Source organism: Aethalodelphis obliquidens, unplaced genomic scaffold, assembly GCF_003676395.1.
Source record: "Aethalodelphis obliquidens isolate GAN/ISIS:26980383/991018 unplaced genomic scaffold, ASM367639v1 scaffold73, whole genome shotgun sequence".
In the NCBI taxonomy this organism is placed as follows: Eukaryota; Metazoa; Chordata; class Mammalia; order Artiodactyla; family Delphinidae; genus Aethalodelphis; species Aethalodelphis obliquidens.
In genome coordinates this window covers 4,645,896-4,660,198 of record NW_020838017.1, presented here as the reverse complement: position 1 = coordinate 4,660,198, position 14,303 = coordinate 4,645,896, and the positions used below count along the sequence as shown (strand labels likewise).

The following is a 14,303-nucleotide window of genomic DNA, read 5'->3' as shown; positions in this document are numbered from 1 at the left end:
GTTCAACGTGATAGAAAATCCTACTGTCCAATTTGAAACTTTGTAACATGAGAACTTTAGAAAAAGTAAAAATATAGAAGAAAAAGCATGAAAATGATTACTGTTTAGGAAAATAGACTGATTCATAAACAGGATTCTCCGTAGAAACAGAGCCAATAGGAGATATCTATATCTACGTCTACATCTATCTATATGTCTATCAACATACATATAAGTACAGAGATTTATTGTAAAGAATTGGCTTATACAATCACAGAGGCTGGTAAATCCAAAATCTGCAGGTTGTCCAGTGGTGCAGGAGACCTACAGAGAGCTGATGTTTCAGTTCTAGATTGTCAGACAGAAAGAGCCAATGTCACATGGAGTCTGAAGGCAGTCAGCTAGAAAATTCTCTTACCTTCGGGGAGGGTCTTTTTGTTCTATTCAGGCTTTCAACTGACTGGATGAGACCCACCCACATTACTGAGGGCAGTCTGCTTACTCTTACTATTAAAATGTTAATCTAATGGAATGTTAAACTCTAGTGATTTAAATGTTAATCTCATCTAAAAAACACCCTCCAGAAACACTCAGAATAATGTTTGACCAAATATCTGGGCATCCTGTGACCCCATCAAGTTGACCCATAAAATTAACCATCAAAAGTGGTCATCTGTCTTACTGGAAAGTTCTGTGTGAAACAGTAGGAAGATATTAAAGCCAAGCAGTTCTGAATTCAAGCCCAGGCTCTGCCAGTTACTAGCTTTTTGACCCTAGGTAAGTCAATTTATGCCTTTGGGCCTTGGCCTCCTCATCTATAAAATGTGGGGTTAGATGTCTAAGGACTTGATAAGTCCAAAATTTTCTGATTATATAATTCTTGGTACTTACCTACAAAAGCTGTGTTATAAAGAGATTAGAGGCCATAGTCTACCTACAGTTAAAGCCAAACACAAGAAATCTATGTAAACTTGTAAAGCAAGATAAATTTATGTCAGCTAGATGGCAGAACCTACTGATTTACTGAATGGGATGAGAAAGACTGAAAATGGAACCAGATTTGAAAAGGACAACTGTTGGAACATTAAGTGAGATGCAGTTTTCCTCTCCTGTCTTTTGTGACTACACTATAAGACCAGTGGCATTTACTTTGCCAATTCTCTTTCTGGGTTCTTGGTGATAATTTTCTCCGCACCTTTCTCTTCTTGTCCCAGTTGTTTTCTGTCCTGTTGCCTTTGTGTGGAAGTCGATGTGTTAGCGCACAGAATCTAGCCCTAAATGTACTGCCAGCTATAAGACAGAATACATCCTCTTAGATAATGATCATCAGGTCTGAGTATATGTAACACTTATAAGGAGATTGTACCGTAGGTGGTATGCATACATGAATAATAATAAGTATTGGTATTAATATGGCAAGTTGGCTCTGTTATTCCAGTCTGAGAGTATGTGAGATTGATAGGTTTGGTAACTTTGCATATAAAATAGTAAACTTGAGAAATAGCAGATATTTGGTCATTTGGGTGCAAAAATTTATTTTTATTTTTTAAAATCCAAATATGCCTTCTTAAGGCAGCTTATTCTCCAACCAGTCAATTTGCCATCCTCTGTGCTGGATACCGTTGGTGCCCAAAGCACATTCTGTAGAAACTCCTCTCCCTGTTCATACATCAGTGGTGCCGAGAGACTTTTCTCTCTGTGGCTAGTTATTTCTAATTGGAACCGAAGTGACAATGTGTGTGGCAGCCATATTTCACAATGGGGACAGTAAAACAGAGAAAGCCAAACTGGAGGGAGAGGGGAGGGGGAGGAAGAAAGGGAGAGGGGGAGGGGAGGGGAGAGAAGGAGAGAGGAGGAGGGGAGAACAGACTCAGCCCTGAGGAGCAAAAACGAGAAATGGCAGAAGAGCACGAGGCAACTGTTAGTTCACGTCCTTGTACCTTGTATCTAAAGTAAAGATGGCGAAGGGAAATTCATTGGTTAGATCCAGCCCGTAGAAACATTTTGTTTGATCTACGTAGCTTAAAAAAATAATTTGCAACTGAGAGATTTTATATAAAAGATCCACATTCATGACTTGTTTTTAAAAAAGCGTATGTTCTGGCAACTTTTTTTTTTTTTTTTCCGGTATGCAGGCCTCTCGCTGCTGTGGCCTCTCCGGTTGCGGAGCACAGGCTCCAGACATGCAGGCTCAGCGGCCATGGCTCACGGGCCCAGCCGCTCCGCGGCATGTGGGATCTTCCCGGACCGGGGCACGAACCTGCATCCCCTGCATCGGCAGGCGGACTCTCAACCACTGCGCCACCAGGGAAGCCCTGTTCTGGCAACTTTTGACCCACATTCCGTCATGGCAATGATGGAGCGACGGGCTGCAGGTGAGCTGTAGGTAGCTCCTTTAGATGGAACAGGAACTCTGTCCTCTTGACCGCAGTCACCACCACCCGCAGTGACTCCTTCCCACCTGCTTAACTGGCTTAGGGATGGCTGCCTGGCCTCTCTGAGCTTTTGAGTTAAAGACCTTTGTAGGAGTCTCTTCTATGGTCTAATCACCTTTAAATACTTTTCTCTCTAATCTACTCAGCACATCATAGGTGCCAATGACTAACTGTGACTGATGCCTAGAGATATTGCTGGAAACAGGCCTGCTCCAAACATCGGAGGGTCCTGGAGCAATACTGGTATTTAAAAGCAGTAAAGCGAGTTAGCAGGCTGTCAAATAAAATCCATTCTACCTTCCACCTGCGGCACATATATCTTTGTAATAATAAATCAAAAATATCCTTTAAGCTTTCATAGAATTAAATCTGGCAGCATGCCAAAGATGGCTGATTTTTTTTTTTTTTTAGAATTATTTTTGCACATGCCTGGTGGTTCTTTGAATGAGATAGTGGGAGCAGTAAAATAAAGACCTACAGAATTTATTAATTGCTTTATATTTATCCTATAAAATTTATTTTCTGCCTTTATTTCAGCAAAACAAATACATTGTTAAAACAAGATTTTCAAATAATTGTGGTCTATTCTCGGCCATGCCATCTTTGTGAGTTATTGTGGTTCTAGATAGTTTTTTATTAACTTTATTTCAGAGAAACTTTGTGTTCTTAAAGTAGTAGCAAGTGGAATTGTCCAAAAAATGCTTAAAGGAATATTTCAACTTGGAAATAATCATGAACTTTACATGTACAAGCCATGAATTTACAGATCATGTTTAAACATTGTAATAGAATTGCATGTGGTAAAATATGATCAGAGACAATATTATAAAATACTTTAATTTCATTATATAAATCTATTATACTTATTCCTTAATTTTCACCCTATCTTACAGCAATTTTAGATCCACACAGTAAACTAAGGAGTTGCTGTCATGCATGTATGTCTTTAGATATGACGGGGTGTGCGTGTGTGTGCGTGTGTGTGTGTGTGTGTGTGTGTATTTGAACCATACAGGTTAATCTACCAGAAAAGGGAAAATTTTGTATGGTTCAGTTCTCAGCTGCCAACACCTCACTAATTTGTGTCTCTTGAACTACGAGTAGGAAAGAAAAGAGGCAAAATGGGTGATCCACCTTAAACCAGACCCCACAATCTCCTAAATATCCCAACTTTGCCATCCTCCCTTAAAGAGGGTAGTAAGACTCTGGGACGGTGGTATTCTCCCTTATCAGGTAAGAATAAATTCACCTTTGTCTTATGAAAAGGCCGTTTTGATGATATTTTGGGGGGAGCCAGCATTTGGCAAAAGAAGAATGGCTGAACACTGATAACTGGTGAAGCTGAATATATAACAAACCCATATGGTGTTTGTTATACTGGTCTCTCTACTTTTATGTGTGTTGGAAAAGTTAAAAAAAAAAATTAAAATGCTTGCGTTAAAACCTAGCTGGTCTGCAGGCCAAGAAAAGGAACTGATGAGTGAGTAATGAGAGCTCAAGACAATGTGATACGTAAGGCAGAAAATAGAGCCCTGGTGGCAGCCCCCTGTGGCCCCATCACAGGGTCTCCCTCAATTTGAGGAGTGAGAACATGAAACTCCCAACCCCATTCTTGACAATGTACAGCACAGCCAAGCATCCCTGCTCACTCCTGAGTGGTACAAGGCAGCCCCCCGGCCAGCCTCCTGTTCTCATGAGCGTGCTGTCTGTCTGTGGTGGTACTCACTCCAGAGCTTGGAGAGTGTGAGGTAAACCCTCTTCCACGGTGTTATTTCTTTTTCTTTTTAAATTTTATTGAAGTATAGTTGATTTACAATGTTGTGTTAACTTCTTGTGTACAGCAAAGTGACTCAGTTATACATATATATATTCTTTTTCATGTTCTTTTCCATTATGGTTTATCCCAGGATACTGAATCTAGTTCCCTGTGCTATACAGTAGGACCTTGCTGTCTATGCATCCTATATATAATAGTTTGCCTCTGCTCATCCCAAACTCCCAACCCTTCCCTCCCCCGCCCCCGTCCCCCTTGGCAGCCACAGGTTTGTTCTCTATGTCTGCGAGTCTGTTTCTGTTTTGCAGTTATTTCTTACTATAGTAGGAAGAAGGTAGATACATCAGTAAGGGGATTGTTAGCATGTGAAACAGCATAGGAGCCAGGCAGTTGGGAGAATCCCAGGGCCTGACTGGAAATCCAGATACCCCCACTGACTCTTAATATCTGCATGTGCTTTGCCATGTCTTTCCTCACTTCCTTTCATAACTCTCATAATCCTCAGTTTTCTCCTGAGCCTTCTTTATGACCTCAGCAGCCTCCAAGCAGTTCCCTTCCTCCACATCTACTCCCAGACCTTTGGTAATTACCATGGGGATGGGGTGCTGTCCTCTTACTCCCTTCAGCTTCCTCCCGTAGACACGACTCCAGGAAGCAACCTACATGCCCATCGACGGAGGAATGGATAAAGAAGATGGGGCACATACGTACAATGGAATATTACTCAGCCATCAAAAAGGATGAAATAGGGCCATTTGCAGCAATATGGATGGACCTAGAGATTGTCATACTGAGTGAAGTAAGTAAGACAGAGAAGGACAAAGATATGATAGTGCTTGTATGTGGAATCTAAAGGAATGGTACAAGTGAACTTATTTACAAAACAGAAATAGAGTCACAGATGTAGAAAACAAACTTATGATTATCATGGGGGACATGGGGGGAGGGATAAACTGGGAGACTGGGATTGACATGTACACACTACTGTATATAAAATAGATAACTAATAAGGACCTGCTGTATAGCACAGGGAACTCTACTCAATACTCTGTAATGACCTATATAGGAAAAGAATCTAAAAAGAGTGGATATAGGTATATGTATAACTGATTCACTTTGCTGTACAGCAGAAACTAACACAACATTGTAAATCAACTCTACTCTAATAAAAATTAAAAAAAAAAAGAAGGCAAAAGGCCAAAAAGAAAAGAAAAAAGAAACAGCTCCAGGAATGGTGGAGTTGTAGGCAGCCAGGCCCACCCACAGAAGCCAGTTTACCCATAATGTAGCAGCAGTTGGAGGAAAACAGTATTGAAACAGTCCCATTCTGTTTCCAAAAATAGAGCCCAATTTTCTGAGTGGATCAGTGGGGCTTCCTAGAAGTTAAGTAGCACCCACAAGTCAACATACCAAGTAGTAAGCCAAACAATGTTTAGTAGTATTGTAGTACCATTAGTTCAGATTCTTATCCCCTGGCCAGTCCCTTACCACTTTCATTAAGTGATTTATTGTGTTGATGTGGTCATTGCCTAGATAGAGTTTTAACTTCAAAGTTTTTTTCCCTATATCTATGCAGTTTTTTTTCTCTTCTTTCTTTCTTCTCTATATCCCTTCCCTCTCTTGCTCTCACATTTCCCCTTTCCCCCTCCCTCCCTCCCTCTCCCTCCCTCCGTCGCCCCCTCCCTCTTTCCCTCCTTCCTCTCCATCTCTTTTTTTCTTTGTTTTCTTCCCTCCCTTCCAAAAGCAGGCCATGCAACTTTTTCACATTTCCCAAGAATGACAAAATTTAAAGCTGGCCAAGTCACTAAAGATTGTCAAATCTAGCTGCTTCATAACTGAGGATACTGAGGTCTAGGAAAGTTTAGCCACTCACCACCCATGGCTGAGCGTATTCATGGTAGAACAGAGGCAACTTTCAAGCCCCAGAACTCTCCACCTGTACATTTTTTTGCATTATGCTGCTTTCTAGGCTTTTCAGCTTTCAGCATTTTAGTTATTAAATGAATAGTATCTCTAATGGGTGATAAGCCTTTTTTTTTTTTTTTTTTTTGCAGTACGCGAGCCTCTCACTGTTGTGGCCTCTCCCACTGCGGAGCACAGGCTCCGGATGCGCAGGCTCAGCGGCCATGGCTCACGGGCCCAGCCGCTCCGTGGCACGTGGGATCTTCCCGGACCAGGGCACGAACTTGTGTCCCCTGCATCGGCAGGCAGACTCTCAACCACTGTGCCACCAGGGAAGCCCCAGTGATAAGACTTTTAACATTTATATTTCTTTGTAAGTTGATTCTAGATATTCTATTTTTGCTCACTGGATTGACCATTTCTGGTCAGTTTTGTGGTAGTAATTCATGTCCTCTTGTTCCAGGATTTGATATTTACTGTTGTAGCTGAGAGGCACAGTATCACACATGAATTTTTAATGATTTCTTGAGGAACATTAAGAAGTTAGGTGGTTTCTGTGCAAAGTCCAGTCCAGTGACAACACGCCCAGCAGTGAGCTGAGTTGAATCCTGCACTGAGGTATTGATACCAAATATAGATACAGAGCAGCCCTGACTGCTCCAGGGCCCAAGGGAATGCATTCTCTCTGGATGTATGTAAACCACTTGCAAATGACAGGCAGCTCACAAGGTCCATGGAAGGTGGAGCTAAACCCTTGTCTCAAGGAGGTGATAAGGGCAAATTTTATTTTATAACAGTATGTCCTTAGTAATTACAAATAGTTGTAGAGTGAGACATTATGCTTTTGGAACTATAAATATCTGCTCTTTTTAGTATTAGCAAAGAGTTTTCCTGCCTAATCTTAGCAATGTAGGACTTCTGAGTTATTTTTTTTCCAGTATGATTGGTAGCTGGTACATTTTATTAAGTTTCACTAGCCTACATTTGTGAGCCCACTGGGGAAAGGGCTGGGAGAAGGAGAGAAAAGGCCTAAGAGACAAGGGGGGATATGACTAGAAGGGTTTTCTTTGTTGCTACCGAGCAAAAGAAAATTCAGTATTGCTTCATGTTTGGATTTGACCCAGCTTTTATCTAGCTAGCTAATACTGGCTTCATTAGCAACATGCTCTAAGCTGGGAGTTCTTAATCTTTTTTTTTTCCCTATAAGCCATGCAGGATGCGTGATGGCTGGGGTATGGAATTTTCCCATCGTGTGCCAGGGTTATGAGCAGTTCCCAGTGGAAGAGCTGCAACAACTCCACCCCTTAATCTCCACCAAAGAATGCAGCTGGGAATGCGTGGGAGACAGAGTGATGCCGTTAGAGAAAAAAGCGTGGATCGGCTCTAATTTATTATTTAGAAATTCAATTATTCACAACTGTCAATATTTGACAAATGACTTGCAAGTTGCAACATGCCAGGGTGTTGAAACAACACTGGTGAGGACTGTTGCTTGAATTAGCTAAATTAAGTAGCCAGACATTTTGTTTCTTGGGAATATCAGAAATCTTGTCTCTGTTCTTAATTAATAATTATATCATACCCCATATCATATATATGATATATCCCCCCAAATTATAGATTAATGGTCCATTGAGATGAGAAGTATAACTATGTACTGTCATGAGTCTAAGGATGAGGAAACCAACAATCAATGTAAATGTCTGTGGCAGATTAAAAATGGATACAAATTCTTTGATGCTCCTCTCATTAGGAGGTGCGTCTATTATCCTGCCCTTGAAAGTGAGCTGACTCATATCTGCTTTGAGTGGTAGAGTATGGCAGAAGTGATGTTATACCAGTCCAGGGGAAGCCTTTCAGTGGACTGGCACCTTCTACCTTGGTCTCTTGGAGGTCAGCCACCACGTAAAAAGAGATGACCCTGAGACTACAGTGCTGTGGGAAGTTCAAGCCACATGGAGAGGCCCTTAATGAAGAGATGCCATGTGGAGACAGAGGCCAGGAACATAGATCTGTTGGCTGTTGGAGTGAAGGAGCCAGCTTGGAACTTGGTCCTCCCATCCCACCTGCCCCAGCTGACACCACATGGATCAGAACTGCCCAGCTGAACTCTTTTGGAATTTCTGACCCTCAAAATCATGAACAAAAATAAATTTTTTTAAAAGCCATTAAAACAATAGATAATCAGAACAACCTAGGTTGAGAATTTTAAAGAGATACAGAATATTGTGTTGTAAGCATTGGCATTTATATAAGGAGATTACCAGTGGAAATGTGAGCAGATTTTTTTTTCTTTTTTTGGGGTACGCAGGCCTCTCACTGCTGTGGCCTCTCCCGTTGTGGAGCACAGGCTCCGGACGCGCAGGCTCAGCGGCCATGGCTCACGGGCCCAGCCGCTCCGCGGCATGTGGGATCTTCCCGGACCGGGGCACGAACCCGTGTCCCCTGCATCCGCAGGCGGACTCTCAACCACTGTGCCACCAGGGAAGCCCTGTGAGCAGATTTATATGGACCAAAGCTCAGAGAACATGTACAAAGAGGATGCTATTGAGACTGAAAAGCAGAGTAGTTAAATGGAACCGTGGGAGGAGAAGGAAAAACTCAGAAATTTCTCTTGGAAAGTGTAGGAGGAATTACAGGGAGAAAAATACACTTTCCCCTTCCTAGAACAAAGGAGGTTTCACTGAGTGGGCCCCAGGTAGCCGAGATGTGTTCTGCTTATGGGTACCCATGGAAGTGTGGGGCTGTTGTTCTTCAACGGGATGACTCATTAAATTGCTATCTGTGTCTGACTAGAGCTTCAGCTATACCACTTAAAAAAATTTTTTCTTTAATTTTATTTACTTTTTAAAAATTTTTAATTTTTTTAAACATCTTTATCGGAGTATAATTGCTTTACAACTAACAGCTATACCACTCTGCTGGGAGGACGAGGGTGCTGAAGAGGGTGGAACTGCCCCTCCTACCTTGAATCAGTTTACGACTTCAGGCTGCTACCTGGTAACTGTGGGGCCCCTACCCTGGTGTCTCTCACCCTAGTAGCACCCCAAATATTGGGCCCAAGCCCTTTTTCTCATTGCTTCTCTGCCCACCTACCCTACTCTGCCCATAAAGTAACATAACTTCAAATATTCTAAGTTTTACTATATTAAATAATTATTTAATACATTTCTCCTGATTTATATAAATGAAAAAATTACAAATTGACTAAAAGTATATTTATTGTATGCTCCAGTTTTGGGGAGGGGTGTACCTACAGCATACTGATTCCATGACACTGGAAGAGAGAGCCAACATAACTTTTGCTAAAAGTATATATTCTAAAAAGATGTGAAAGGTTGGATTTGATTGTATGCAATGTCAGACGAAACAACATAGAATTTCATAGGAATGTATGCAGAGCTGGGACTTGGGTTCCACATACCAGTTACTCTCCTTTGGAAGGCACAGGTGTGGCTCTGGAGTAGCAGTTGACTCCAGCCATCTGGGTCCGTGGGGTGATATAACCACCAGAACCACGCATAGTTATCTTGGGCCACATGCAAAGAGTATAATGTTGAGAGGAGGAGATGCGAATCCCATTTCAGTCTTCACTGAACAAACCATGCCTGGAGTAATAACATGTTCAGGGTAGTAGGTGCACTTTAAGAGGATATTTTCACAGTTTATCCAGTTCTATACAACCCAGAAAGACACTGAAGGGATTCTAAATCACACCATGTGAAAATGTACTGAAGGAATGGGGAAGATTTGGCCAGGAGACCAGAAGATGGAGTAGATTCATTTTTAGGGGTGTTCATTCACGGTTGAAAGTAACAAGAGGCGGGGGAGGGATCAAGTGGAAAGAAATTATTTTCAAGAATTAGAGGAGTCCAATAAAGGAGTTTGTGGAGTGTAAATTTCTTGTTCCTGAAGGTTTCAAGCAGCAGTTGGGGGATTGCCCTGGTACAAGTTTAGATATTAAAAAAGAATTAGACCAGTTAACTCCTGAGGTTCTTAAGAATCCCATCAATAGGAAGGATGTATTTGATCATCTGAAAATTAATTCAAGCTAAGGTGTTAATAATGAAATGTGTTTTTTCCCAAGAAAATTTTTGTTTTAATAAGGCGTTCTAAATCAATAATTCTACTACCATCTTGTCCCATAGCAAACACTGGTGATTGATCGATCCCCTGTTGTCTTTCTGGCTGGACTGGGACCACACCTCAGGAACAAACAATGTCTTGGGCAACTGGCACCATCAGCTGTGTTGGCATAACAGCATGAAATCTGTTTGTTATTCCTGCAAAGCCAAGGAAGAAAGGTCTGAAACAGGAAAGCCTCATTATCCGAAGGTAACTTGTCTTGGAAAAAGCCCACTTAAGGTGAGTCACTTAAAACAGGAGCTAACATGTCAAAGTAAATAGAAAAAATAAGGGGTGAATAGAGCTTTATCTTGGGGAAAAAAACGGCGGAAGTGAATATTCACTCATTTCATTTCACAAGCGTTTACCGGGTAGCTACCATGGTAGACACCATTTTCAGCCCTGGGGGTACAGTAGTGAATAAGACCCACAAATCTTTGTCTTCAAAGAGCTCCCATTCTAGTGGGGGAGGCAATTATAACACAAATAGACGAACAATTATTACACATCAGGTCCTATGAAGAAAATAAGACAGAATAAAGTGATGGGAGCTGCTAATTTAGGGAGTGTGGTCAGGGACATTTTCCTCAAGGAAGCACATTTGAGCAGATTTGGGGGTGGTGTTCCCAGCAAAGGGAATAGCAAGTGCAAAGGGCCTAGGGAAGGATCAAGTTCACCTGTTGTAATAAGAGCAGGGAGGCCAATATGATTGGAGGGAAGTTCAGAGTTGTCTCAGGCCCAGGGTGCATTGGGCCTGGTAGGTCATGGTAAATAGCAAATATGTTATAAAAATGTTCTTACCTTCCGTTATGGATATAATTGTCATAGCTAATTCTTAGAAACAATGAAAAATAAATTATGCCCATTGGAGGGGATTTATATATAATTTTTCTGCAAAAATTTTAATAGCTCAGAATGATCACCTTCACTTGACATTTGACATGTACTACATAATTATTAAAAGGTAACATTTACAAAATTAATTAAGGGCTTCATACATTTTTCCAAGAACCACTCTTAATCCTTTGATATTTAACTCATTCCCTTCGGTATTGACATGTCACCATCCTTGTCAATTTTTTATTCTTGTTATTGCCAAAACCTCGTTTATCACTGGTCTTGAATGTGATTCAGACCAGTCTCCACCATCACTTCCACTGACTTCATGGAATCCTGAATCTTTTACACAAATTAAAACTTTGATTAGCAATCCGTTTACATATCTGCATTTTGTTGTCAGATGAATCAAAGAGAGATTGTCACACAGAGGTGGACTTGCTGTACACTAGCATTCGTTGGAGGGTGGGGGGATGTTTGAATGGAAACCAATATCATAACCAGTACTCCACTGGTTTATATTTTTGGTATCTCAGCTTCGCCTCGCTGGACATCTTTGAATCTTCGGGAGCTCCGAGCGGTCGATCACTCAGATGATGAGGCCTCTTTGGTTGCCACATCAGGTACTGGGGCTGGAGAGGGAAAGGACAAGAGGACAGAGAATTAGGGAGAGTTTCCTTAACGGAACATTATCTTTTCAGGCAAGAGCTCTCTCTTTGCACGGGGAAGCCTGCTCACTCCCAAGGCTGCGGGCAGGAAGCTCCGAGGCGCGCTGTGTGCCTACCAGCCTACCAGCGGGGCAGGCCTCTGCTGACTTCCTGGCATTGTTAGGGTGCTGGCTGCTTGCCGCAGGAGCCTGCAGAAGGGGATTTCTCAGAATGGAATGTTCTTCCAGGGATGTGTGGGTATTTACATCAAAGAAATGTAAAGTGAGCACAGAGCCAGTCTGGAGGGAGCTCATTTCATTTTTAAGAGCAGCCCATCTGCATTTAGTAAAGTTTTCATTTTTATTGTTCTTAAAAAAAAAAAAAAAAACCCTATATAAACACTGTGCCATTATGAGAAATAGAAAGAAAATATCATCTTTTAAACCTACTACCCAAGCACAGCAGTTTGTTCATCCTGTTCCAGACTTTGTTTATATATTCTTATTTATTGTAATAATAATAAAAATTGATGACAACATTTATGGACTTTTTTCTGTCATTTTCAGTTACGTCATTTAGTCTCCATTAAAATCCATGAGATAGGTCATTATTACCTCCAGTTTTACAGTTGAGAAAACTGAGGCGTGGAGTGGTTGTCCAAGTTCAAACTACTAGTAACTGGTGGGTCTTGAACCCTGGCAACTCTAGACATTTCTTTCTTGACCACTATATTATTGCTTTATATTTTGCGTATAGCCAAGTCCATACATTAGAATTAATTTATCTTCAATTATAATAAAGACTATTAAGCCTGAAATTCAGATGTTGATTTTAAGAGTACTGATAGAAAAAGTAAAACATTGAAACTTTTAACATTTAAGTGAATTAACCATATTAAATCTAGCATCTTTATTCCCCCCTTATTCTACTTATATTGTATAAAATAGGGTTGTGCATAAAATATATACTATATATTATATGTGTATACATACATTCATAATTACTCTAAAAACATGATGACAGGGACAGTGTCTGGCTTGTTCATAGCTATGGAATAGTGACAACCATGTGGCATCATTTGTTCAATTAATAATTATACCAGTTAATCTGTTTTGCATTTTTTTTCCCCTGATACACTCTGGAACTTTTTCCTCAAAATTCCCAGTTCAACATGATGTTAATAGATAACATTGAACAAAAAACTGGTCTTCATTGAGTTTGAGAAATGTTGGTTGAAAAACAAAATACTGCCTAATATGCATTGTGAAGTTATAATATACATCCTTTCAAAAACTTATTTCTGATCATGTAACTCTCTTTTTTTCTTTTCTTTTCTTAGACCATCTGGGAGACTAGAATTCCACTGAGGACACTTTGGGAAACACTGATGTACAACTTACTTCTAGAACTCCAGGACTGTAGGTTTTCTGCTTCTCTTTTTAAACTCATCTTGAACTACTATTTAGTCAATTAGTGTTTCCAAAATAACCGGATGTTGTATGATTATTCACCAGTATTTTCCTATTCCAAGTTGAATAATACAAAATATCAGAACAAAACAAAGCCCCAGACACTATAAAGATAAACTTTAAACCTGATTTAAAATGAAAACAAATAATGTTAGAAGAATTGGTTAAAAATAAGAATTAAAATGGTTGAGTTTTTTGCATGCTGCGAAAAACAAGTATTTTTTTTTTCTGGGACATTTTTGTATTTGTTTTAACCATAATCAACTATATCAAAAAATGGTTTCATTGAATGAGAATACTACCTAAAAGCTAATTTTAGTCCATAATATTCATGGAGCTGCTGAAAATCCTTATTTCTTATCCGTGGATATTATTGAATACCTGCACTTATTTTATACAGTTGTTATTTCACGTTATTTTTGAAGGGCCCACATTACTTCATACACTTGTCCAAGTCCTGTTTCAAAGTTGAGAGCATTATATTTTTCCATTCCAAATAGATCACTAGGAATACTTAAATGAGAAAAGTATGATCTTTCTCTGCATTAGAACATTTGGAATCAGCACCATAGACAATGAGTAAAAGAGGTTTCTGAAAACTGGCAACCTTTGAATTTTTAGAGCCAAGAATGCTGAATATAAACTTACCTTTTTTGGTCTCAATAAAACAGAAAGAATAAACCTTGTTTTGTGATTTTTAAATAATGTGTACACGTACATAGTGTACATAGAAGAGGCCACGTCTGACACTCCTGAACATAACTCATATGAGGCAGTAGGTGGCTTAGGAATGTATTCACACTATATGTTAAATCATTCAAGGGCTGAATACTTCTAAAGTTATTTCAGTCCATAGAGTTCAAATCTGAGACCATATAGACATACCTCATTTTATTGTGCTTCCCTTTATTACTCTTTGCAGACACTGCGTTTTTTTGTTTTGTTTTGTTTTGTATTTTTGCGGTACGGGGGTCTCTTACTGTTGTGGCCTCTCCCGTTGCGGAGCACAGGCTCCGGACGTGCAGGCTCAGTGGCCATGGCTCACGGGCCCAGCCGCTCTGCGGCATGTGGGATCTCCCCGGACCGGAGCACGAACCCGAGTCTCCTGCATCGGCAGGCGGACTCTCAACCACTG

The 14,303-nt window shown here is 40.5% G+C and overlaps 1 protein-coding gene across 4 annotated transcripts in view; it reads left to right on the top strand.

The window, feature by feature from the left end:
• Nucleotides 1-4,964: 4,964 nt before the first annotated feature.
• FAM13C (family with sequence similarity 13 member C) overlaps nucleotides 4,965-14,303 on the top strand; it is a 149,000-nt gene continuing 139,661 nt past the window's right edge. For all 4 annotated transcript variants that reach the window (XM_027091897.1, XM_027091899.1, XM_027091896.1 and 1 more), the window contains exons 1-3: nucleotides 4,965-4,987; nucleotides 10,239-11,675; nucleotides 13,039-13,117. The gene's annotated coding sequence lies outside the window, so the exon portion shown is untranslated. The remainder of the gene's footprint in view (nucleotides 4,988-10,238; nucleotides 11,676-13,038; nucleotides 13,118-14,303) is intronic.